The 22,690-nt window shown below is 39.7% G+C and overlaps 1 non-coding gene across 1 annotated transcript; it reads right to left on the bottom strand.

Moving 5' to 3' along the window:
* Positions 1–21,096: 21,096 nt before the first annotated feature.
* Positions 21,097–21,203, bottom strand: LOC112168522. Its single transcript, XR_002924283.1, has one exon. It is a non-coding gene; the product is annotated as a small nucleolar RNA R71 (small nucleolar RNA).
* Between the last annotated feature and the right edge of the window lie 1,487 nt (positions 21,204–22,690).

Here is a 22,690-nt window from a genome sequence, read left to right as displayed (position 1 = left end):
CTAAACGGCTGAAATTGACGGAATCATAACGGATGGACCTATTGGACGAGAAATGATAATGCTGGGGACCTGGGGTGTTTTTGATGAAATTGAAAGTTGAGGAACTGAATTGATGTTCGACATATACCACAGGGTACTAAATAGTAATTAGCCCTAACTAAAACAACTAATTACTGCTGCTAATAGAGGCCAGGCCCGGCCCTTCCCAAGGGCAGCCTAGCGACAGCCCAAGACCCTAGAGAAAAGGGGCACTAGTAAGGGATGTCTTTTATTTTTATTTTTTTTTGTTATTTTAAGGGTTGAGGTATCGGATAAATCTTGATTTGACTTGCTGCTTTTCTTTTTCTTTTGTTCTTTCTTTATCTAGGAGACAGTCCAAAATAAACAGGTATGGAAGCTATAATTGTAAACCATGATCTTGCTTATTAGACCAACTTTTCGGTCACAAATTGATATCTCCACCGTTTAATTTTTAGGTCCCTATGAATAGATCAATTTTGTAAATTTTCAGCCAAATGATGATAATTTCGGTATTTATAATTGTGATTTACTAATTATGAACACAAACGGTTCAAGTTGGCGATATTCAGTTCGTCCATTGATTTTATCAAGTTTGATACCTTAACATTTATCAATTTGGCTGAAAATTTGCATAAGTGCTCTGAAAATTTGCTAGAGCACTTATGCAAATTTGTAAATTTGTAAATTTGCATAAGTGCTCTAGCAAATTTGTAAATTTGTACAAACGTGTAAATTTGTATGAACTGTTCAAGCTGGCGATATTCAGTTCGTCCATTGATTTTATCAAGTTTGATACCTTAACGTTTATAATTGTAAATTTGTAATAGATCCCTATGTGTAGATCAAATTTGTAAATTTGCAGCCTAATTGATCATCGTTAAGAAATGCAAAACTGTGATTTACAATTATAAACGTGAACAGTTCAGGTTGGACAGATTTGGTTCATCCATTGATTTGATCTAGTTTAATACCTTAACGATCATCAATTGAGCTGAAAAGTTGCAGAGATGATCTATTCATGGAGTTCTAAGAACTGAACTGTCGAGCTGCCAATATGTGATCGAGAAGTGAGTCCCACATAAGATCTCTTAAATTGGCAAAAAACAATCTTTGAGTGGAATGGCCATCTATATATAAATAGCAGTAAATGTTACAAATGGTAAAAAATATTATTTTATTCACGTAGACGTACCGTAATCGATACAACATATGGACACTAGAGTGATATACTATTTCAATTTTGGGTCAATCTTGAGAATTACTGATGTTGTAGCGCTCCCTGCTCATGTTAATCTCCCAATAATCAGTCTATTCACACATGTAGCTGTTGAATATCTTTCATTTTGTTAATGTTAGGCTAAGGTCAATTGTGGGCTTGTGACCTTTGAGGTTACTCCTATGTTTTTCTCAATTCAAAAAGAGCAATCAACCTGAAATTTGTTAGGTTTGATGTTTAACAATTCAATTCAAAAGAGCTGAAATTTAGATTGATGTGCATTATTTATCTTAAGTAACAGTGGATAATTTGTAAAAATAAAAGAAAATTAATTAAAACTTGACCTACTTCTTAATTTATCTTTGGGGTCGTGACCACTTACCCAATTTCAGCTTCAAAATTGCCCACTTACTCCACTAAGAGTTTTTTAATCACACTTACCCAATCTAACATCTATTGACATTATTACCCTCATTTTAATTAAGGGGAAATGATCATTTACCCAATTTTGGGGTCAATTAACCTCAATTACCCAAACACTCTAAGAGATTGACTATTTAAACAACAAGTTACACTTTTTAACCCCATTTACCCATCATTTCAAAATGGCCTCGCTTTTCCCCAATTTTTCTGACGATTTTGACCTTTTATAACTGAATTCTTTCAAATTCGTAATAGTAACGAGATTTAGGGAGAGAAGATCTCCGATTTTGGAGAGAGAGAGGATCGGCTTTATTCCCAGAGTGAGGATCGGCTAATTTCCAGATATATGAGCTCGCCTGTTTTCAAGGATAGAAGCTCTCAAATTTTAGAGAGAGAATGGAGCTGTGCGATTTGTAGAGAGAGGAGTCGTGCGTTTTCTAGAGTGAGGAGCTCTTCAATTTCTTTTGAGGGAAAACCTACTATTCGTAGAGCGAGAAGGTCTGTTGCGATTATCACATGGAGCGAGATGGAGCTCCTCTTTCGGTTCCTCCATTGCGGTTAGCTTCTTCTTCTCTATGTAATTGTTTATATTCATCACGCTTTGATTTTCTAGGTCTTTTCTGTGTACGATTTTGCTTTGTTAACTACTAACTAGTTTTCCTGAACATGAGCTTCGTGTTAAGGTTGAACTGGTTGTGAAGTTTTATTGCAGTTATGATTTGAACTCTAGGCCTTTTTTTGTGTGCATTGTATTTTGGTGTTATCTTCATGCTGTTTTCGGCTGGTATGAGTTTTGTGTTTGTTTTGAGATTGGCTCTGAGGTGTTTTTATACTTTAGACTATATTACTGGGGTTCAATAATTTTTCTACTGGGGGCCAATAATGTGTTCTAGTTGTTACTCATATCCTTATTTTGTTGGTTAATGATCTTTTCATTTTTGTGCAGAGCTATTTGTTACATTTTCTGAAGCGTTTCGGTAGTGTTATTACATTATTGGGGCCCGGTAATATTCCTAGTGGGGGGTAGTAATGTGTTTTAACTGTTATGAAGTCTCTCAATTTGTTGTCTAGTGATACTTTTGTTTAGTTTAAGAGTAATTTGTAGCTTTTTCTGTTGTTTTTTGGTAGTTCTGTTTAAATCATTGGGGTGCAATAATAGTTTTGTTCTTTTACTTTCTTTCAGGATTATTCCCGACCCCCTGGTTGCTAGGTGCATTTATTCTGGAAAATGTTATATGATTCCTCTGAATCATTGTATGAGCTTTTCTGACTTGTATGAAGACGTTTTCCGTACGTTCCAGTTTTTGCCAGGTGATGTTATTGAGCTTCAGTATTCCGTACCGAGTTGTGAAGCATGTTTTCTTCGTTCCGAACGTGATTTCCAGATGTTGTTTTGCGGTGCTAGAATACATAAGTTAGAATACGTTGATATTTCTGTTTTAAAGATTGGTGGAAGTTGCAGGAACACGTGCTCAGTGGAAGTTGTTGATGAGGACGATTATTTGGGAGAGGCATTTAGGATTGAAGTTCACAAGTCGTATTTGTCTGATGAGTGGAGTTCCTATATTCATCACGTTGGGCAGAAGTTTCATAGTGCAGCTCAGCTCCGTGAGAAACTTAGGAAGTATGCAATTGCAATTGGTTTCGAGTTCATTTTTTTGAGAAATGATTTGGACCGTATTCATGCAGTTTGTTCAAATGTTGGAACTGAAGGCTGTGATTGGCATCTTCGCGCACTTTCATCATCTCCAATGGTTGCCTTTATATAACGGAGTTGAATAATATTCACACTTGTAAGGATGTAGTTAGGACTCAAAAGCACAAGCTTCTGGGATCCAAGGTTGTGAAGACTTGCATTGATGCCGATGTTAGCTATAATCTTTCACTGAAGCCAAGGGAAATTATGAGTAAATTCAAGTCTACATATGGTTTTGATATTTCCTACAAGGTTGCCTTGAAAGCGAAGCAAAGTGCTAAGGAAGCGATTTATGGTTCCGATGCAGATTCATTCAGCAAGTTATCTTGGTATAAGGAAGCCGTTTTGTAGAGTAATCCGGGCTCTTATTTTGTGTTGGAAGTTGACCCATCCACTAATCGTTTTCATCGGCTTTTCGTAGCTTATGGAGGTTGTATTGAAGGCTTCCAATTCTGTTTGCCGGTGTTGTATGTTGATGGAACGTTTGGTAAAAGCATTTACAAGGGTCAGATTCTTTCTGCAACTGGCAGGAATGGAAATCAAGGTAACTTCATAGTTTATTGCCCCCCAATAATTTGTTTAGTGGGTACCAGTAGACTGACGTTTTTGTGTTCTGGTTTTGTGCAGGTTTTTACCCTCTAGCCATATGTGTTTGTGATTCTGAGACGGAAACAAATTGGACATTCTTTTTCAAGCATTTGAAGAGTTTACTTGAACCTCAAGGAAGAGTAATCACATTTATTAGTGATCGGGGTACCGGACTGTTGAGTGCTTTCGATAAGGTATTTGCTGGACATCCTCACCTGTTTTGTTACAAGCATTTGGTGGCGAACCTTGCCGGTAAGTATAGGGGTAAAGGCAATTCTGTGATGATAGAAGAAGTTAAGAAGAAGTTTTTTTAAGGTTGCATATTCCTCTACCGAGAAGGAATACCGTTTCAATTTGCGGTTGCTTAGGCAAGAGGGTGGGGCTGAGATTATTGACCCATTTCTTGCTGAAATTCCAGTTCAACATTGGTGTCGTGCATTTTATACAGGCGGCCGATATGGAATAATGGCCAATGGGATTGCAGAATCATTTAACTCCTGGATTTCACTTGAGCATTTGATGCCGGTATATTGTATGTTGGATCAGACCAGAATTAAGCAAATGGAGCAGATGGATAAGAGGAGGGATGAGGCACAACATTGGACAACGGAACTGACTCCCAAAATGGAGGAAAGGCTGAAGGTGCAGATGGAGAAATCTTGTCGTTTCAGTGTCCATTACTCTAGCCCTGGTGTTTATGAGGTTCGATCTGAATTTTCCTATGTAGTTAACATTTCCGAGCATTCATGTTCATGTGTGAAATGGCAGATCAATTGTTTTCCTTGTCCTCACGATCTTACTGCAATACAAGCTGCTTCTGAAAATGTCTATGGTTATATTGATAAGTACTTTCGTGTTGATATGTTCAAGAAGAGCTACAGTTCTCCTATCCATCCAATAACCAATGTTGATATGTCTTCTTCTGAATCTGCTACTGACTTTATATTTCCTCCCCTTGCGAAGAGGCCACCTGGAAGGCCCAGGTTGAAGCGGTTCAAGTCTATTAGAGAGGTTGAAAAGAAGCTGATTCGTTGCGGCCGTTGCGGAAAAATGGGCACTCATAACAAGAAGAGCTGCACAGAACCTCTCGTTCAGTAGTAGTACATGATTATGTAAATGGTTGATAGGTTTTACACTTTTCTATTGGGAGGAAGTAATTCGTTTATTGGGGGCCAGTAATTGTTTATATTTAGGGTCAATGAACCATTATTCTTTTCAGAATTACATATTTTAACTGTTTTTTTAATTTTCAATTCCTTGAAGAGAAATAAAATGAAATTATTAACAGGTTTGAGTTGATGTTGTTGGTTATAGAAGGTTTACTGTGGGCCTATAGACAGATTATTGCCCCCCAGTAATGCGAGATTATGAGAACTTTAGAACATATTGTAATTGGAAACCTAAACTATACTTTTGCAACCTAATTTAACACCCAAAAAATATACATGTGACCATCTTCCTAACTAAAACTGGGTTCCAAGGTATTTCATCATGTATTGGATTCAAAGGTATTTTACCTACATAAACTAACCTAAAGCAAAACCGTCACCATCGGACAAAAATTTGAAGATTATTGGGGGGCAATAAACCCGTCTATTTAAGTGCATGATTCTACTAGAAGCTTGTTGACTGGTCCTGTTATAAATTGAAAGAAACAGAGGTATATTACATCATCCAATACTGCATGTTATTTAACCATAATTCCAAAATAAGTTTATCTGCCCAAGTATTTACATAGCCTATCCCGGTTTTGAAATCCTAATGTTAAATTTCTACATATGCTATCCTGCTTTTGGAAACCTAATGTTAAATTTCTACATAGGCTATCCCGGTTTCCATTCTTCACTTTCTTCCGAATTGTAGGTGCATGATTCTCTCTAGTATTCTTTTTCTCATGTTGTCCCCGCCTTCCTTGCTTGGGTCTTCGCCATTCACTATGCTCTCCATGAAATGGAGCATAAACGGTCCGCAATCAGCACTGTATTGAAGTAAATAAATTCAGTATTTATTGGGTTGCAATAAACAGGTAGTTCATATTTGCAGCTTTTAGATGTAGTCAAACCGTGTTGTTCATGATTTATTGGGTTGCAATAAACAAGTACTTACGATGTTGTGTTCTGCTGCGGGCACTAGAAGTCTTCATAGAGTTCATAGTCTGTCTCCACAATGTTGTTCTGCAAGATCCAGTTCCTGGTTTCTTTTTCCTCCTCGGTCATTTCCTTTTCAACGATAATTAGGTTTCCCTCATCTTCTCCTTTGCATTTTTCTCGCGTGACCTCTGGGTCTTGCCTGTCACCTGGGAACCTGATCTTTGTCAAGTTCACAACATGTATGAACTTCTTGATGTGCCTCACCTGTTTTTTGCAAATATAAAGGATTAGTTATTGAAATTAATCCTCAACAGTATGGAAACAAACATGTCAGTAGAATTTGTCACATACCACTCTTGACGCATTCAGGTGGTACTTCTCCTCATTTGTGAATTCATTGATTGGTGGCTTCAATGAGTTCATGTGAGTGAAGCACCTTCTTTCATTGTCGATTACCAGCAAAGTGTAGTGCATGCTTGTGCTGTGGTGAATGGGTACTAGCACAGTTGGGAAACGAAAGATCGACCAAAGTGGTTCAATCAACATTGTTTCGACACCACACTCAAACGGTCTGTTGTCTTCACCTGCTTCCTTCTTCAGCTCATGATTTATCGCATAGTACTGTGTACACAACATAACCAAGTTAATACAAGTTTACCTTTCGTAAAATGTACGGTTGATAAACTTTTTAGGGGGCCAATAATACGTCTACTACCCCCTAATAGACCATCACCAAACACTCTATTTACAATAAAAAAGCTGCATTCATCATAGACCTTTTGCATATACATGAAATAAACGATTACTAAACCACTATCAAAACATTATCTGGGGCCAATAATCACATTATTGGGTCCCAGTAGACGTGTTGAATCTACCAAACTTACATCAGTTTCGATATCACCCTCTTGGATTATGACTCTGAGGTCATGCTTGGTTATACGGCATAAAAGGTCACTGCTGACCCAGTAGTCGGTACTGTACAAACAGAAACCATCAATTCTTATTTGTTTGTAAACCATATGAAATACATAAACTAAATGAAAACGGGGTTGTGTACTTACGTGTCATTTGCAGTAGCACTGAAGAATTCTTGAAAGTGCTTTCCGATTGCCGGGTCCAGTGTCCTCCAAGTTCACAGTTGACACCTTTGATTTTGATCTTGTTCTCCATTTTTCTGGTCAGCGGCACGATCCTAGCTCTCTTAGGTGGGGCCCTCTTCCTCATCTTTGCTTCTTCTGGTGTGTCGTACTCCCAATCATCTTCTTTGTCTTTCTTCGCACCCTGCTTGTAAGTCTTGACATTTTTCTCTATAGACATGATCTCCATGTTTTTCTTCTCTTTTTGCTTGCCTGGGGCACCCTTTTCCTCCTTTTTCTTTCCACTGTCCGCATTCAACTCATTTTCAGCCATCAAGTTCACGATCCTATCAAGATGGGCTTCCTCCTCTTGTTCCCCACCTTCTCGTTGTTCATGTAGTTCCATAGCCAGAGGAAATGCTGCTATCACCCTCTCCATCTCATTTCCCACAGTGGCTGCATAACTTTTTTCCTCTCCCAGACTTGCTCCAAAGTTTGGAGTTTCTTCCTCAACTTCTTCTTGTGCCATTTTAGGTGTAAATGGAACTACCTGAAGCTGTGTTTGTTGTGGAGACAACTCTCCCTTCTCCTTTCCGAGCCTAATGTATAGAGCCCTGATGAGGTTGTTCTTCGCTCTCTTTTCAACTTTGAGAACTTTAATCTTCTCGTCGGCCATCTTTAGCTTTGCCCATAAATCCCTGTTCTGGGCATTGAGGTCTTCGTTTGCTTTCGCAAGCCTTTCTAGCTTTTATTCCATAACTTTGGGGGGTTTCGTCTTACCAATTGCTGTCCCCATTTCACTAATGAGTTCTTTGATATTCCCCGTAAGCCTTTTGTTTTGTTCCTCTTCAGCTTGGCTTGCCTGGGGAACCTGCAAATAGTGGCACATAAACATTTAGGTTACTGTGGTCTAATAATGTCATTATTGGGGGTAGTAAACGAATTATTGCCCCCCAAGTAGAGTTGAATGATCGCAACAGTTTGAATGTTTCCAGGCCAATGGTCTTTAATAAGCACAAAAACAGGTAGAATACTCTACAAAGCACTAATTTATGTAATAACTTCACCAGGTGAAGACATTACTGGGGGCAATAATCAAAGTTTTGGCCCCCAGTAGACGCAGCAGACAAAACCAGTTTGTTATACTCACCCAGGAGTCGAAGCTTGGGGTATCCTTCACCTCATCATCCAGCTCAACGTCGCCCAGTCCTATGTCATCAGTCCACGGTCCAGCTTTGATTAGTTCCTGTTACATTTATAAGTCAATTCTTCGTAAATAGCTACGTAAAGTGCATGATAATACAGTTTGCTCGTTCTGCTTACCACAGCCAGGTTCTCATTTTTGAAAACCTGCTCCAAATTGAAAATTTCTTTTATTGACCATCGAAGAAACCTTGGAGTTTCAGTCTGTTTGCCCGGGATCCAGTTCTTCACCTTTGTCTTCTCAAGGAACCAGTAATAAATCAGAAGCAGGCATCCATTCATTGTTGCAGGACTGTTTCTCCTATATTTTTGCAGCCCTTCCATCAAAAAGTTCAGAATCAACCTTGGCCAATTGTACTTGTTGATGGTCCCAATTTGTTCGCAAATAGCGACCATATCCCATGTAATCTAAGCCCCGGTTCTGGTGAAGAAGAACATGCTGAACAGGTACGTGATCATCAACACTGCCAGCTTCCGTGCGTCCTTCAATTTTGACGGCTTCTTCAACTCAGCTATGAGCTTTGTTTCCACATCAGATCTAAGTACAGCCTGCTTCTTTAAAGGGCTGCCAAAAATTGGGGAGTCTTCCATTTCTTCCCTGACCACCCTCTTGTTCACATTGAACACTTCTCCATCGGCAAGGAGGTGAAACAAAGCCGTGATGTCTGCTTCCGTAATTTCCATAACAACATCACCAAACTTCCAATTGATGTCCTTGTGGTCAAAGTGCCTCATTATTACCTCCAAGTCTGCTTCATGCTTAATGAGCTGGTTCTCAGTTATCTTGTCTTCCCAAAATGGTTCGATTATCTCACCAAAAACTGTTGCCCTCAAAATTTCCTTTTGTTTCTTCCGATATTCTCTCCTTGTGTGCATCTACCACTCTTTAGAAGGAACTAAGTGTGCACTTCTGCTGCCTCCATTCAATCTTAGCTTTTTGGACCTCCTTCTTCGGTTCTTCCTTATTCATTGGCCCTTTTTCTGCCTTCTTCCCTTTACTCTTCGGCGGTTGAACATTTCTCCTCTTCCTTATTTCTACTTTGCCTAAATTGGCTTCTTCTTCAATTGTTTTCCTTTTTGTCTGTTGTCTTGTTTTTATGATAAACCTTTTCGTTGTCTGTTCTCCTTGTGATTCTGATTCGTTTGAGAGTGATTGCTCCGAACCTTGATTGACCCCTTCTTCTGCAGATGCTTCATCAGTAATCTCTTCTGCCTCTTGTCTCTTCCTCTTTCTAATTTGGTTTAGTTTCTGCTGAAGTGGCTGGTTAAATGTACTCTCAGTTCCCGCATCGGAACTCTCCGAACTGTGGACATATTCTTCAGAATCACTGAACAAGTTGAATTTAGGTCTAGACATTCTGCGCACCAAGAAAAACCCAACATTAAAAGATTTCTTGCCCTAAATAAATACAATATTAAGGCTCAATATTGTGTCTACTGCCCCCCAATAGACCAAAAAAAACAGCAATTTCAATGGTTCAGAGTGTTGCACATTTTTACAAGCAAAACAACAGATAACTTCTCAATACAACAAATTTTTGGGAGTCAATATTGTGTCTATTGCCCCCCACTAGAACCTGATTGAGGCTCAATACTGTGTCTACTGTCCCCCAATAGACAAAAAAAAAACAGCAATTTCAATGGTTCACAGAGTGTTGCACATTTTTACAAGCAAACCAACAGATAACTTCTCAATACAACAAATTTTTGGGAGTCAATATTGTGTCTATTGCCCCCCACTAAAACCTGATTGAGGCTCAATACTGTGTCTACTGCCCCCCAATAGACCAAAAAAAAAAAAAACAGCAATTTCAATGGTTCACAGAGTGTTGCACATTTTTACAAGCAAAACAATGGATAACTTCTCAATACAACAAATTTTTGGAAGTTAATGTTGTGTCTATTGCCCCCCACTAGAACAGCAATAGACACACAATTCCAAATAACAAATTACATGGGATAAATGAACCACAGTTCAGTTATTAGTGGTTAGCAATAATCTACCTATAGCCCCCCACTAGACCAGCAGATATATCTCCTTTTAGATTCAAATAGCAGCTTATATTACTGTAATAAACAGAACATTGATCATTAACCCCCAATACAAAGTCTACTGGGTGGTAATAGAGTTATGTTTTTAGGGTTAGGACTTCAAAATAGGCTTCCAATCAGTCTGCATTACCACTCAATGGAGTGTTTAAAAACAATGAACAAATTTCCAAACAGTATTCCAGACATACAAATCAGAAACCCTAGTTCTCACAGATTTTCGCACATGCCAAGTCAATATCACTGATTTCATAGATATGAACCAAAATGAAGCCATCAAAAAGTTGAAATGCAACAAGTATGTAATAGATTCGGTAGAAAACAAGAAAAACTGGAAAAACTAGTCGGAAATCGAATTTATACCTCTTTCGTATATTTCCAAAGCAGGAGGAATGTGAAGCGTTGCCGGACCGAGAAACTTGCTAGACGGTATTCGGTGAGAATCGAGGTCGTTTCTCCGGGATTAGAGTGAGTGAGAGAGAGCGATCGATAGAGAGGGGGAGAGAGAGAGAGAGAGAGAGAGAGAGAGAGAGAGAGAGAGAGAGAGAGAGAGAGAGAGAGAGAGAGAGAGAGAGAGAGAGAGACGTGAATTTAGTGGTTAGTGGCAGGGTTGTAAATCATGATTTTTTCAGAGCCTATATGCGTCGTGTCACTGGTGGTTTGGGTAAGTGGGTACAAACAAAAGTAGGTGGAGTGTTTGGGCAAATGTTGGGCCAATTTTGGGTAAGTGGTCACAGCCCCTTTAATTAATAAATTACACATCTCTCTCTCTCTCCCCCCCTCCATCCCTTTCACCGATTTCTCTCTCCAGACTTGGGTCTCTCCTTCATCCCCCTCACCGACGACCTGACCCGACGCCCAACCAATCCCCACCATCAACCTCTCCGACCTCCACTCCGATCGCCGCTCTGCCATCATCGACGCCCAACCAATCCCCACCATCAACCTCTCCGATCGCCGCTCTGCCATCGTCGACCATCTTTATCCACCCACTTGATGGCTGTCAACGAAGTTCCCATAGAAATTTCATCCCCGGTAGATCCGATCTGGTGCCCAGAGAAAATTCTGGGACTGCAGCGAAGGAGGAGGAGTCGGCCGCACCTCGAAGCCTTCCCAATCGAAGCCCAACCCATTTCCACCTCAAAGTCCTCGTCAACTTCCAAGCCTTCGCTTCAGAGAACCCAGAGCCTCGATCAGAAGGGACCCGAATTGCCGGCCTCACACTCCGATGGGTACCCAGAGCACTTTTTTTTTTTTTTTTGAGTTCCGAGAATGGGGAAGGAAGAAAAAAAAAGTGAACTTGTACAATTGAACATATAAATTGATCAATTGTGTCTATACTGTATTCATTTTGGTTTTGGGAGTTTATGCATTTCACTTGAGGGCAATAATATGATTATTGGAGGGTAATAATATGATTATTGGGGCAATAATATGATTATTAGGAGGCAATGATACGATTACCGGGAGGCAATAATAGGATTATTGGGATGCAATAATATGATTATTAGGGGGCAATGATATGATTATTGGAGGGCAATAATATGATTATTGGAGGGCAATAATATGGTTATTAGGTATTATTAGGGGGCAATAAATTCAGACACCGGAATCCGGTCACTAGTTCGGTAGCCAGATTGGGGTTTCCGGTAAACGGTAGCCGGATTCCGGTGATCGGTCCCCGGATTCCGGTCGCCGGTCGCTGGAGTAGGCGGCCGGCCACTGGTCACTAGAGTCCGGCAAGGTCTCTGATGACTTTTCTATCCAAGTGAGAAAGAAGGAGAGGGCAAAAAAGTCCCAAAAATAAATAAAAAAGAATTAATTGGGTATTAGGGAAATAATCTCTTAGAGTGTTTTGAGTAAACGAGGTTAAAAAACTGTTAGTGGAGCAAGTGAGCAATTTTTAAGCTGAAATTGGGTAAATGATCATTTCCCCTTTATCTTTTGATCATCCAAAAGAGATTTAAGGTTCATTAATTAGGAATGACAGAGTAAATTCAACTTTATTATTCCTAGAGGGCAAGGAACTAAGTTCTATAGAATGGACTAAATTCTTCCAACATTGGCTGGAGGCCACTCTGTGCTGACCTGTGCAAGACTAACAATTTCCCTACCAACCCACTAGAACGACACATAAGTTTCTCTAATACTCGTTTATGTCCGTAGTCATTAGAGGTGATGCAAATAAACTCTTGTCCATTCTCACAATGTGTTTCCACATAAAAACCATTGGCTCTTATATCTTTAAAGCTCAAAAGGGTTCTTCCGGCCTTAGGAGCGTAGAGAACTTCAGTGACATTAATGATTGTGTCATTTGGCAACAAGAATTAAGCTGGTCCCCGACCATGAATTAATTTAGATGACCCTGCCATCATAGTCACTAAAGATCGAGTAGGCGTCATCTCAAGAAATAACTGCCTATTTCGAAGTATGGTGTGCGTAGTAGCACTATCCACGAGGCATTATAGCTATCCAGGAAACATACTTGAATGAATAAAGTTCGAATCAAAATCGACACTTTGTTTCAATGAAAGCCAATAATTACGTCAAAGTTTCTAAATCAAAATTTAATCCAAAAATGATAATCAAGCTTAGACAAGTAATAATTACTCAATCCTTTCAGTAACTCCAATTTGATTATGACCAAGTAAGGTAAGGCGAGATTTTAGTGGAGTTATGCTCACTTGTAAAACCGTTCTCTCAGTTCAAACCTTTCCAAGACATCACAATTACTTGGATGAGCCTAGTGAGAAAGACTTATAACCACTGTCTTTGTTGATAATTTCCAAAATTTGGATTTGGATTGAAAACAACGACGTTTGTATGGTCAAATTTTGATGCTCACGAACGCTTTTAGTCCGTAATATTTCAATGCTCACGAACGCTCTTAGTTCGTGGTTTACGAACGCTCTTAGTTAGTAATTTAGCGTGAACTCCCCACGGTTCCACTTTTGTGAATTGAACCCACGTTATAAGAAAGGTGGGATATAGGATAAGGGATTTTGTAAGTCCCCGAAGAAAATAAAAAATTTAAATTTCAAAAATGGGGAAAACTTACTTATGAATTTTGGAGCTTGAAATTCTCAATACACACATATGTTGATGCAGGCATGTAGGCTTTTAGGATTGCCACTTGTTATCAATCCTGAAGTAGGATTGCAGGCAGTTTCGCGATCCCGACTGCATGGTAGCTGTTAATGTCTAAGATTTAGCGGTGGCTAAATCTTAGTTAACAATGATCCGATGGGCGGACCGCTACTTGTGATGTAATCAATACTTCTGCTACCTGTCAAGTAAAATACACAGGGCGTCAAAGGTAGACCGCGCTGGGTGGTCTTCTCTTCTCCGATGCCTAAGTTAGTCAATGTATTTATGTTGACAGAATAACAGTAGGTAAGTAGTAAATGCGTAATTAATGAGGAGAGATGAGAGAGCCTTTTATAGGTGGGGAAGAGGCTGAGCTCTTCCATGTTTTCGATGTGGGACTGATATGCTTCAGTTCCCAGCTTTTGATGATATCTTGGCGCGGCGCGTGGCAGCACGTCAGCGGTGATCTGGGGGCTCAGGCGGTAGCCTGCTTGGCTGTGTTTTCATAGGTCAATCCATAGAAGGGAGTTGGTACCGCTGGCGGTAGCATGAGCATGGCTCATTATAACTAATTATGCTTGACAAATGTTAATGTAAGTACAGTAGGATTGCAGATGTGCAAGATTGCTGGTATGCTTTCGATCCAAAAGCAGGATTGTAGTCGAGCTTCAATCCTAGGTGTGTACAGGCGGGCTTGTACACTAGGCATGCAGGTGCTGCGTAGGTAGGTAAAAGCAAATGGCACAGGGGCACTGTACTTGGCAGAGTTAGGTGCGCAGCAAACGGGGACTTCGGCTTCTTGAAGCTAGGGCTAGGGCTCGTGCTAATAACGTGTTAAAGGAAATTGGAATGTAGAGAGATTGTAGAGAGAATTGGGAGAATAGTTGTGTGTATTCATTGATAATAGAAGTCCTATATATAGGGATTACTAAGTACATAATCTTGGAGTATAAGGATTCCTATTTTAACTCAGAGTACGAAAACTCTCCTATTACAACTATAGAACTAATCATAGTTTGACAAGGCACGCTAAAGTCAACATTCTTCAATAAACTAGATGTCTAGTTGTCTATTTAGGTAATCCTTTAAGAATTTTCTACCTAGGCAGGTATCCAAAATGAAAGAGCCACGATGATCCTTCCTTTCCATCCTTGCAGCATCCAATGCCCATCTTCTTCAACTCTAAAATCCTTATGATAACCCATCAACTTGGACAAGTTCTTTACTTTCTTCAGCCGCTCCTGGTCCGATGGGAGCTGCTTTAACCCAGTCCTCACATTCCTAATCTGCCACTTCTTGTATGTATCAGGTCTTTCAAACCTTTCCAGTCCCTTGCAAGCTATGACATTCATTATGTCATTACCGTATATTTCTCTCTTGAACATCATCCGCTGCTTATCTTCACGAGGAATGGTTGCTTCAAACATATCAAATAGGGCATAGTAGTGCAAGAGTGCCTCTTTGAACCTTATGGCAAAGAAGGGTGAAATGTATATCCCATTGGTAATCCCATGAATGAAAAGGTTGGGATTTATATTCTTTATCAACTTGAGATCAACAACATCTCTTGGTGAGTTCTCCATTCAGTCTCATCAAGTATGTAGTGCCTTAATCAATAGAAACAATTGACTGCTTGTTGCTTCTCCTTTCTAGATAGTGTTCATCCTCTCTGATGATTCTTCTTTCCCTTTAATCTATTTGTTGGGTTGTATACATCACTTTCTTTCTCGGATACCAAATTCTTGTTCACTACAGGCAGTAATTGGTACCTCTCTTTGTCAATGATATTGAAATTCTCATTTGGAAGGAACTTGTCTGCCTCCCCAACATTTCCAAGATTTCCAAGACTTTGTGTTAGTATAGGAACTTGTATGTTGGCATTCCCTTTATACAAAAATAGAGAGTTCTAGCTTAAGAATGTGTTTGAGAAGAATGATCTTAACAATCAGAATTGAAGTTCAAGGCTTATAACACAAGGCAAGATCCTACTAACTCGTATGGAAGTTTTTTTATTGGTTTTTATCACACCCTAATTGTTTTAGTGGGAGTCCACTCTTGACGCATATAAAGGTCCTGCATTAGGTTTCTTTTCTTATGCTTTAAACGATAGAAAAGTTTCTTGGTTTCATAAGGCAAAGCTGTGTCTTGATCATTAATTCATTTTTTCCATGTCTAAGTGAACTAGTGATTCAAGAAATCTTTCACACATCATCCATATCATTCTTATGTCTTGAAAGTCCTACGAGTTCAGTTAGGAGTCAAGCACAATTAAGAATTGAAGATTGACAAGTTGAGACGTGTGAAGCGCAACTAGAGGCAGTAAGCAAATTGAGGTGAAGTAGTTCAACCGGCTAGAATGGGTTTAGCTAGAGGTAACTGAGTCTAGAGTTACCTGAGAGGTTGTAATTAAGTCTACTTTGTAATTTGACTACTATCATATAGTCTGTGCTTGAGCACTTCGCCTTTAAGAGTTAAGGCCATGCAGTTGTTTACCTCACTTTGGGGATTTTTACTGCGCAAACATCTTCTGTGTTCTGGTTCTTATTATGTATGTTTGCTTGGTACATTGATTCTTATTTGTTCTATTTCTCATTGTCTTGAAACTACATTCTTATTGCAATAGTGTGATCAGTTTAGTTTTTGAGTGTAATCCCAATGAGTTGCCTATTCAACTCCCTACCCCTCCTGCTTCTAGGCCATTCTAGTACTTTCACTCTGCATCTTGAAAAGTGAATTTGAAACCAAAAGAGCATCTTAAAAAGACTCAACAAGAGAAGACTGGGTGGATGAAGGAGGATCCTTTGGATGAAGGACATCATAGAAAGATTTTTTAGCAGCTTGGAGTACCAAACAGTCCTGCAGCATGCAGCTCTCATCCTCTAGGTCTTCATCCAGAATAATATCACTTATGTATACTTGATAATAGAACTGCTGGAGTAACCAACATCATCAGTTTCTTCCTCAGAAGCTGGGCTCAAAGACGTACTTGAATCACTTCTATGGTCTATGTTAGCTGGATGGATAAGTGTATTGGTGGATTCTCGAGTTACTTTGCCCCTTTGTAAGATTTGGATTGGAAGTGATTGAAGTTGAGCCATGGCCAAAACTGAATCCCTCAAAAAGGGTATCCATGAAAACAACCTATCTAACAGGACCTTCTCAGTTTCTTGAGTTACAAGAAATTATAGTACGATATGAGATTATGGAAATATAGATTGTGGACTGGAATAAGAAATATTTTGGAGTTCCTTGCATTTGAGCAAAATCAGAAACATCAGACAGATCGGAGCTGGAGGTATATTTATACATTCACACAGAGAGGATTACATTTAGGGGCCGTGACCACTTACCCAATGTTAGCCTAAAAATTGTCCACGTACTCCAGCAAGAGTTTTTTAATCCCATTTACCCAATTTAACGTTTAATAACAATTTTGCCCTATCAATTCACCTAAAACTCATCGATCTCTCTCTCCTCTCAAACTGTCTCTCCTCCCTGAGTCTCTCTCTCCCTCCCTCTCCCAGCGACGTCGTCGAGGACGAATCCGAGGCCACCGGAAACGAGCCGTCATAGACACTTAAATCGGTCAGGCATCGAGGCTCTCAATCAGTCGTCGTGCAGCACGGTTTCAACTCAGACAGAAACTCCTGCGCAATCGTCGTGCCACAAATCGGTCCGGCATCGAGGCTCAATCAGCTGACGTGCAGCACAGACTTCGACTCCAACACCGACAGCCAGGCAATCGGTGTTGGTCGATGAGGATCTGCAATGCCGAAGATATTGAAGACTGCACAGCCGGTGGCTAGCTGTCTATGGCCGGAAGACGATGAGGAGACTCTTTAATTCGAATGTTCTGATCTTAGGGAACCCAGGGGTTTCTGGAATTCGAGGGAGCTGTGAGGTTGGGAAGGAACGAAGGAGGTGTTTAGGTGCCCAAATCAATTTCTGGTTTTTTTTTTGTGCTACCCACAGCATTTTCTGGGCCAATTGATGAATGGGCAGAATGGTTATTGCGAAATTGGCGAGTTGGGTAATGCACAGAAGGTGTTTGATTAAATGTGTGGAAATGATTATTGGAAGATAATAATGAGATTATTGGAGGGCAGTAAAAAGATTATTGAGGGGCAATAAAATATTTCTTGGGCAATAATAAGATTATTATGGGCCAATAATAAGATTATTGGGGGGCAGTAATAAGATTATTTATTTGGATAAACCTATTAAAAATTTCAAAATTAAAAACATCTTCATTTTTCACTAAATATTGATCCCTAATAAACTTGTTATTGGGGGGCAATAACATGTTTATTGGGGGGCAATAACATATTTATTGGGGAACAATAATATGATTACTGGGTATTATTGAGGGGTAGTAAAATCAGACGCCGGAATCCGGTCACCAGTCCGGTAGCCTGATTCAGAATTTCCTTCACCGGTCGCCGGAGTCCAGTCACCGGAGTCCGTAGCCGACCACTGGTCACCGGAGTCCAGTAAGGTCTCCTATCACTTGATAGGAGCATAAATGCGACGAATATAGTGTGAAATCCCTTACACTTTTCTTAGCTATTTCCTTTAAAAAGTCAGTTTTAACTTTGTTTTCTTTTTAGGTAGTTCGTGAAGTGATTCAAGAGAAATAAGAGCTGAAAGGGAGCAACGAAGCCATGAAACATGAAGTACTGATGCAGAGGACCAAGTTTGATCAACCATTTGGCCAGAAATTACAAGGAAAGTCCACGGAATTCATTGTGCAAAACAGTTGCTGCAAAGCAGAAAACTGCAGTTTCAGAATCAGCTTTCTGGGAACGGTTTTGAGGAGAAATTATTGCATCATTCCAGCTTCACATTTGAGGAAAGGACCAGCGATCCTTGAAGACATGATGTTATACTTCAACTACAGCCAAAGAACAGGTCAAAATCATCAACGAGGCAGTAGGAAATCAAAGTCGAAGTATGCTTCCCGATAAGGCAGAAACTGTCAGCTTTTCACGAAGCTTTTTGAGAGATCTTTTCCGGCGATTTTCTTGGAGTTTTTCCAGAAGGTTATCGATCATTCTAGATGATATGATGTCATAGAACACGTGGGAGTCAAGAACCATCCAGAAACTTGTCAAGACGAAGTCGTTCCTTGTCCAAGAAGGAAGCTTCAGAGTAAGAAATCGAAACCTAGTCGAAACAGGACTGTTTGGCAGAAATCTTTTGTGGACGAATTTTGGGGGCATTTTTGGAAGGTTATTGCTGCTGCAAACATGAAGGAGAGTCCTAGAATGATTCCTCAAGATTTTGGGAAGATTACTAAGGCTTGAAAATCATTTAATTATGCACCAAGTAGAGTGATCCTCAAGCAATTAGGAGAGGCTTTCAAAGCAGAATTGGGAAAGGAAACTAGGGCTGTGTATTCTATATATATAGAGCAGTATAACACGTTGAGACACACCATCCTACAGCGCCTCTTCTGCTCCTAACCCTAGCACACAAAGTCTCAAAAATTCCCAAGTCTTCAAGAAGGAAAAACCGTGCACATCACCATCCATCTCCATCAAGCTCCTGCCGTGCCCCATCTTGAAGGATTGCCTGCATCTAAGGCTGCCTAAAAGTGAATTCGTGGCTCTCATACTCTGCTCTTTACGGTTTTTATCCTCTTGTAATCGAATACTCATGCTTTTAATTGTTGAATTTAAGACCATGTGTGGCTAGTTATTTTTGTTAGGGGCGAGGTTTGAAGCCCCAATTATGTAGAACATATGTTTGATTAAACTTAGTTTCTTGATCTATGGTGTGGGTTGGTTGTTTATCTCTGATTGATTGAAAACTTTTGCATGTGTATGTTTTATGGTCGCGAACATAGGATTTATGCATGTAATTGGAGCTAGGTTTAGAAAATAATTCACCTAATCGTTTTGTTTTCTAATCCACAAGTATGCAAGGCTTTGAACAAAAGTTGATGTTTTAAACAACTAGAAGAGCATGCTAGGTAGGCGTTCCACACTAGACTGCAACTCTATAATCAATCGTTTCCATGAGATCTTAATGCTTCAAATATGTTGACACTATATGTGTTGTTGATAGGATAGCGTTCTATACCTTGATTGCATGTTTGATAGGCTTAGCTATTGTGCGTTCACGTAGACTAAGTAATTAGGGAAACATTAATAAGGGACATGATCTGCTCCGACTTGTTTCTTGGTTGATTTCTGTTCACACCTTAGTAATTGAAACTAGGTTAACTTAACATTGTTCGAAAGTAATTGGTGGTGGATTTCCGAGTCTCTAACGTCTTCTCCATATTGTTTTTCAACTTAAAATTCGAAATTGCTTTCTTTGTTTTCCTTTAATTTTCGTAAAACTTAAAAACCCCCAAAACATTTATTTTTTCCTTTCTTCTTTTATTTCGTTGCTTCCTCTCTCCTTTTCCCTATTCTACGTTTGTTTTCCTTTCTTTTAGTTAGTTTCTTTGTTTTGTGTTCTTTGTTAGTTTAGCTTAGTTTATTTTTCTTTGTGATTAATTGGTTACCCTCAATCCTTGGCATCGAACGATCCTTGCTTACTCTATATTGCTAACGACTACATCTTGCAGGGTTAAGTTGAGCGCTTGTTTTTAGCGTATCAATTTTTGGCGCCGCGTCGCCGGGGATTGAAAAATACTTATTTTTCACAATTTTAATTTTTAGTTTAATTCAAGTTTCGGTTAGAAGTTGTAAATCATACTTGAATAGTTTTGGAATTCTTGTTTTTAACGTTGACTCTATCTCTACGTCCTCTAGGCGCATCTTATTACAACACGATGTCTAGGATTGGTCTGGATACGAGAAGTGTTTTCAAGTGAGCTTTGTCTCCACCAAAATCGTTCCTTACCTACCTGGTCGTGTTGGAAAGGAGTTACCGAACGACGTAGAGAGAAAGTTTTTGTTAACGATTAGAATTCTATTTCTTTTCTAACTTGATTTACGAGTTCTAGTTGAAATAAAATTTGTTTTGTGTTAGTTTTTCATAATTTCGCCCCTTACATTTATTTCCCCTTGTTTTTCGTTTTTTTTCTTAGGGTTCTAACGCCATTCTTGTTTGTTCCTCAGGCACTTCAACTCGTTTATGCATACAAGGAAAAATCCAAAAGGCGAGCTTGTTCCTTTTGATCCTGAACTTCTGAAAACAATTCGAAGCAAAAACAAGTTGAAGGAAGCAAGCTCGTCTTCACCAAAAGAAGAAGAAGAAGTGTACGACATCTCATCACTCTTTCAAGAGCAAGTTTCAACGCCAACACCTCCACCAATGGCTCTCACCATTAGGCAACTTTCAACTTCTGTGATTCCACCAGGTGGTGTCCCCACTTGTATAACCTACCCTGATGCAGTTGAAGGAGCAACAGCTGACTTTGAGTTGAAGTCTGGGCTACTTCATCGTCTTCCTACATTCCATGGACACTCTATGGAAGATCCCAATCAGCATTTAATGGAGTTTCAGTTCATTTGCACAAGCATGAAGCCACAAGGAGCTGATGAGCAAATCTTGAAGTTGAAAGCCTTCCCATTTTCGTTGGCTGACAAGGCAAAGCAATGGCTTTATGAGTTGCCAAGTGGACGCATCACATCTTGGGCAGACATGATGAAAGCATTTTTGGAAAAATATTTCCCTACATCTCGGATCATCATGCTTAGGAAGAAGATAAGTGGAATTCAACAAGGGCAAGATGAGTCCTATGCAGAGTATTATGAAAGGTTCAAAACTCTCATCACTCAATGCCCTCAACATGGCATGAAGAATGAGACCTTGCTCACTTGCTTCTATGATGGTCTCACCAACTTGGAAAGAGATATGCTCGATGCAGCTTCAGGAGGATCATTTGTTGACAAGGAACCTGCAGCTGGAATGATCTTAATTGAGAATAGGGCCCTGAATCAACAACAATATGGCGGTTCCAAGTCCACCCATACACGTGAAAAAGTTAATGAGGTAAGTACATTGGTTCAATTGGAAGATAAAATTAACAGGCTTACTTCTATTGTTTCTCAGGGAATGAAGGGACAAGTTATGGTATGTGGAGTGTGCTCAATGCAAGGGCATATGTCTGATCAATGCCCTCAACTCATGGAAGGAGGAAACTTTGAAGGTGTCAACGCCCTAGGGTTCCAACAAGGGTACCAACGTCCAAGGAATGACCCATATTCTAACACCTACAACCCTGGATGGAGGGATCACCCCAATTTTCGTTGGAAGGACAATGAAAACGCCCAACCAGCTTCTCAAGCCTTCAATCAACGTCCTCCAGGCTTCTTCCCAAAGCCACAGGCTCCTCTAAACTCTAATCCTTCGAATTCTTCATCTTCTTCTTCTAATAACTATGATGAGATTATAAAAACTTTAACTGTTTCTACTCAGACTTTGTTGCAGAACCAAAATCAAATGCAAAATCAAACCAACAATTTGATGCAAGGTCAGAATCTCATGCAAAAGAGGATGGACGCAATGGAGAAACAGCTTGGTCACGTGGTTGATTTTATGACAAAAGGCCCTGAAGGTGGTAAGCTGCCAAGTAATACTATTCCAAATCCAAAGGGGGCTTTGAATCTGCCAATGCCATCACCACTAGAAGTGGAAGGATCATCAATGACGTCCCCAAGGCACAAATGAACACCACAGTGCACATTGATGAAGAACAGGAAACACCAATTTCGAAGAGGAAGAAAAACAATGGCCCAGCGACTTCCAGGATTGAAACTGACTTAGCAATCCCAGACCCTGCTACGTCCAGGATTGAAGGCTCATTGCAATCCCCAACAAAACCAGAAACCAAAGGTAAAGTGTCTAACTCTTCAATCCCGGTTAATACTAATGCTTTCCTTTCTCCTATGCCTTTTCCTCGCAGATTTGCTAAGTCCAAACAAGAAGAAAGCGACATGGCTGTTTTGGATACCTTTAAAAAGGTGCAAGTCAACATTCCCCTTCTTGAAGCTATAAAGCAAGTGCCCAAATATGCAAAATTTTTGAAGGAACTTTGTACAACAAGAAGGAGAATTCGAGAAAAGGAGGTTGTGAAGGTGAATGAGAATGTCTCAGCTGTTATTCAAAGGAAACTTCCCCCAAAATGCAAAGATCCTGGAAGCTTCACCATTCCTTGCGTTATTGGTAACACTAGATTTGAGAATGCCATGTTAGATCTAGGTGCATCTATAAATGTTATGCCTTATTCTGTTTATGCATCTTTAGGTCTAGGTACACTTAAAACTGATAACGTAATTATTCA

Source organism: Rosa chinensis, chromosome 5 (assembly GCF_002994745.2).
Source record: "Rosa chinensis cultivar Old Blush chromosome 5, RchiOBHm-V2, whole genome shotgun sequence".
NCBI classification, from domain to species: Eukaryota; Viridiplantae; Streptophyta; class Magnoliopsida; order Rosales; family Rosaceae; genus Rosa; species Rosa chinensis.
The sequence above is the reverse complement of the archived record's forward strand: the minus strand, read 5'-3'. Positions and strand labels throughout refer to the sequence as shown.